The sequence below is a fragment of the Rhipicephalus sanguineus genome, chromosome 4 (genome assembly GCF_013339695.2).
Source record: "Rhipicephalus sanguineus isolate Rsan-2018 chromosome 4, BIME_Rsan_1.4, whole genome shotgun sequence".
NCBI lineage: Eukaryota > Metazoa > Arthropoda > Arachnida > Ixodida > Ixodidae > Rhipicephalus > Rhipicephalus sanguineus.
In genome coordinates this window covers 86,532,821-86,537,697 of record NC_051179.1, presented here as the reverse complement: position 1 = coordinate 86,537,697, position 4,877 = coordinate 86,532,821, and the positions used below count along the sequence as shown (strand labels likewise).

General features: G+C 48.8%; 1 non-coding gene across 1 annotated transcript; it reads right to left on the bottom strand.

Annotated features, from left to right (window-relative positions):
- Nucleotides 1–559: 559 nt before the first annotated feature.
- On the bottom strand, nt 560–632 carry Trnak-cuu (transfer RNA lysine (anticodon CUU)). The gene has a single exon. It is a non-coding gene; the product is annotated as a tRNA-Lys (tRNA).
- Between the last annotated feature and the right edge of the window lie 4,245 nt (nt 633–4,877).

The window sequence follows — 4,877 nt, the reverse complement described above, 5'->3', positions numbered from 1 at the left end:
GCGGTACGGATGTTTTATTGTCCACTTTAATTCATTCCGATTTACGTCGTAATTACTACTCGACACTAAGATTTGCTCCGGGCCCAAGACATACACGAGCTGAAGGATTAAAACTTATTAGGCTCATGTTCCTATATATACTTGGCCCTTCTTGTGAATGATCAAGTAGCAAAATGAAAGAAAAAAAAAGGGGGGGGGGGTGGTGTTTGGGCAGTTGATCAAATAACACAGCCGTATTCACGGGATTCTGGTTCACCTCAACACATCTGTACAGGAGGCCATATGAAAGCATTCCCCAGAATTAAGTTCGTGATGCCGTTTGTTTGGTTGTACAACATGTGTTTCTCCAATATTTTCTGTTCGTGTGTACATGTGCGGGTGAGCATGTCATGAGTGGCATTAGGAAGACATATATATTTCGTGTGCGCGTTCATTTTCTGTTATAGCTTCGCACCATGTGGCGCATTTAAGCGAGTAAAAATGGCGTGGCGCTGGGGCGGTCTTGGGAAGGCCGGGTACAGCTGCACGGAAAAAGGAACGGAGGATTATAAAAAAGCAACGCCCAACGTGGGTCTCGAACCCACGACCCTGAGATTAAGAGTCTCATGCTCTACCGACTGAGCTAGCCGGGCAACCGCGGAGCAAGCTGCGGTACCCAGTGGTGGCACCTGTTACCTTTTCTTTTCTTTTTCGTCTTTCTTTCTTTCTTTCTTTCTTTCCTTCTTTCTTTCTTTCTTTCTTTCTTTCTTTCTTTGCGGTTGCTACTGTTTCAGCTGTTGTTTGCGAAGCCCTAAGGCAGCTCGTTGGTTCGTTCCACATTCCACGGATACGCACGTGTGCGTAGGAGAGGCGCACGTGGCATGGAGCCAAGAGCCTGTCGCCAGCAGAGATAGCGGCCCGAAATCACAAGGACTAGCCGGGGTGCGTATTATGATTTCCTGGCGCGGCAGCGCACGCGAGAGAGAAAAAAGAGAGAGCGAGGAGGACGCCAGCGGCTCCTCCGCGACCGCTTGCGCGCTATTGGTTCTCCTCTTAGGGTCACGTGGCTGGGCACGCGAGAGCGTTTACGAAGGCACGCACGCACGGAGTAGTGGTTACGGCTGTTCCATCGTACGGAAGCACCCTCCTCCTAGCCACGCCGCAGATTCGCGCCATGCACATGGCGGACGCTCAAGTACGCGCGCCTGTTCCGAGTTCCGCTTGCCCATCTCGCGTTGAGCGGGTTTCAATAAACGTGCTTCCGAGTGACATGTTGGACACGAGTACGCCTACGTGCGAAATAAACGCCAGATCTCATAGCCCATGTAACGTCGAGCAGGTTTCGATGAGCACGCGGACGTTCACGCGTGAGCTAGATGCAAGTTCTAACTGCCGATCAAACGTGAAGTGCCTCCGCGTCGACCTGTGCACGGATGGCGACGCACACGAGTGGATCGCCAGCTACAGTAGGAAAGCGAACACAACATGGATCGTCGACAGGGAAACCCGAAATCCAAAGAGGTAAGTTCACGTGTTCGTTTCTTCTACAAGTTAATAACATTTGATGATATCGACGCCAATTGCGAAAATGCTAAATGCGAAAGCGCTAAATGCTCGCTCATCGTATCGAAAGGCGCGACGCTAAGGGTGACCGCGTGGTCTAGGACGTACAGTGACATGTAGAAATGTTAAATGGGGGGCGTAAACACGCGAAAATGGACTATCGAAAATGCAAACATTACATGGCCGCAGGCCCGTAGCCAGGGGAGGGGGGGGGGGGCGGAGGCCCGCCCCCTCCCCCCCCCCCCCAAATTTTTATGATATACGGTGTTTTACCGAAAATAAATAATGGAAATAGGCGTTTTGCTCAAATAGTCAAAGTTTTCAGCAAGTGGACGCACTCCGAAAAAAATTCCTGGCTACGGGCCTGCATGGCCGTATGCTAGGGGGTTAATGCTTCAGCAGTGCGTTGCTTGCGGCGCGATCCGATCTGCCACTCAAACTTTTGAACGAGCCAAACGGGCGACAGGGCCGCAAATAGGAAAAGTTGGTGATAAAACCTTCTGCAGTTAAGCATGGTTCAATGGACGCGGCTATTTCAGGCATATCTTTCCAAAAATGGAAAATAATCGCACAATATCACCGAAATTCACAGTGAAAACAGAGGCCTCTTGGTTTCAGTTCAAAACAACCTTTCAAGTAGACTAATCGTACCAGTCATTGACAGTTTTGCCGACTTCAGCAGCGGCATTTCCATGCTGCAGCTGCGGCTTTAGTGCACAATATCATTGCAGCATTCAGTCCAAAACACAGCGTCGCGCCTTTCGATACGATGAGCGAGCATTCAGCGCTTTCGCATTTAGCATTTCCGCCATTGGCGTCGATATCATCAAATATGATTAGACTGGGCCTATTCGCCACTTGTAAAAGAAACGAACACGTGAACTTGCCTCTTTGGATTTCGGGTTTCCCTGTCGACGATCCATGTCGTGTTGGTTTTCCTACTGTAGCTGGCGATCCACTCGTGTGCGTCGCCGTCCGTGCACAGGTCGACGCGGAGGCACTTTACGTTGACACTCGGAACCACGCTGCTCATCGAAACTATCGAAACCCGCTTATCTGCGGCGTCTCGGCGTGGCGAGGGGTGCTTCCGAACGATGGAACAGCCGTAAACACTCCTCCGTGCGTGCGGAAGCGTGCTCGCCAGCCCAGCCACGTGACCCCACAAGAAGAACCAATAGCGCGCAAGCGCTCGTCGAGGGGCCGCTGGCGTCCTCCTCGCTCTCTCTTTTTTCTCTCTCGCGTGCGCTGCCGCGCCAGGATATCATAATACGCAGCCGGGGTAACTGACCGCGCGTATGTGCGAGATGGTCTGGTGACGTATTATAGTACACTGGTGGGTGCGAACTATTCGCGAGGTGATCTCAGGAGTGAATTAAAAACGCGCTCAAATGATATACGTCGCTTATGAGTATATGGCGATAATAATGCGCTTATTGTGCGAATTATATATTCCGCACATTAGCACGAGCATTACAGCGCTGAAAACACGCCACAGCCGCTGAGCGTATGGGTGGGAAGCGAAGGTTAATAAAGAAAGAAGGAAATAACGAAAAAATATTAACGCGTAATAAACCAATTAAGCCAGAATCCAAGACAAACACCCAGATGTCGATTAGAAAGTTCAGTTTAAAATAAGCTTTGCATGTTGCTGCAACATCGCAGAACAATAGGCAACGTTTCTGTTTCACACATCGGGTGCAACGCTGTAGAGGCTAGCGAGACTTCTTGCAGTTGATGGGTTCGCATTAAGAATTAGTTCAATGTTCTTACCACCCAGAATAGAATTTTCTTTTCGATTTTACGGCGAGTAGTCATTGAAGATTTTTTGGGCCTTACAAACAAATAAATACTTTAACAAACAAACAAACAAACAAACAAACAAACAAACAAACAAACGCCGTTATACGCTGTTATTATGCGTTGGTCTGAATCGCTAAGCGTCTGTTAACTTTCGTTTGTTCGGTATTTGACTGCGAACTGACCGCGAACTTCTTGCATAGCTGCCATAGCGTTGCAGCTGACGTGTGAAACGAAGTATAGGGCTTATTTTGTGCGCATTGATTGCCTTGACGAAGTACCTTACTAGCAGAAGCTTGTGGTTTGTCCAGCCACCACGTACGGAAACTTAGCGTTTCCTTGTTTTTGTCCAAGGAAAATGAGAAGTGACTGTATGCATGGTTAACATGACGTCACTCCAGCCGACGCGTTTCACCGAGACATTAGCAAATATGGCAGCTCGCTCCAATAATTAGTTGATGACTGATTGAAATCTCGACCTCAAATAGTGACATATCATATAACTGCACACTCTTTAGTTATGGACTGCGTGCCACGAGCTGGTGCCACCAGGACACGGCAACGCCTAGGTGCGATTGCCACTACCAGATACCTAAGTCATAGATTAGAGTCCCCTTCATTATATTTATTTATTGAAATGATCGAGCACCCTCAAGGCCCCTTACGACATCAGGCGCGCATAAAATAGAAGGTGGTGCACAAAAAGGTGTTAGCACAATATGTGCAACACGTGTGTGCAGGAATAAATAAAGAAACGACATAAAAAGAAGATATATATCAAATGTGTAACGCAATACCCGGTGATGTAACAATGACACAATTGCAGTTAACGTCGCTGACGCCGTAGTGACGTGCGGAACACACACGTCTAAAACTGTTGGGGTCTCTTCCGGCACTAGCCGGGCTCAAAGAAAATCGCCTTCAATGCTGGAACATGTGTAGCCACTTGGAGCTGCCGACAGGTGTGCTTTGTACGGCACTGATCAGGTGACTGCCACTATCGTCATATACCCTGCAGCAGCCCCGTGACTATCTCTACGATGTGTCGCAGCAATAGATAAGTGCGTGGTAACGTCCATAACATGGCGGCCTCGGCATGTTTCGAGCACCCGTAACTGTTGGTAATGTGCAAACTCACGCTCCTCCAGACGACAGTAACCCGCAAGCAAGGTTACTTGCAACAAATTTCAGAGGCTGTATTTTGCTTGCTAAAATGCCACATTCATTTTCAAGAGTCGAAGAAACGTCGTGGACATCTTGTTTCAGCCGCCAATTGTTGAATTTGGTGCTTGCCGTGCCCAGAACCCTATCCTGATAAATTTTCACCTGAGACTTGGGGTAAAAACAGGCAAAACTATCACTTGAAATTCGCGCCATGTCAGTTAGCTTGCATCTCTGAGGCTACTTGCGTCGCTCGTCTCCTCAAATCGCCAGAAGGTGACGCGCCACTACCCAAACAAATCTCGGAGGCCAAGGTATTACGCTACTTCGTAGATTATACGGTAGATGGCGCGCCACGTCCGCTAACTTTCGGGTGC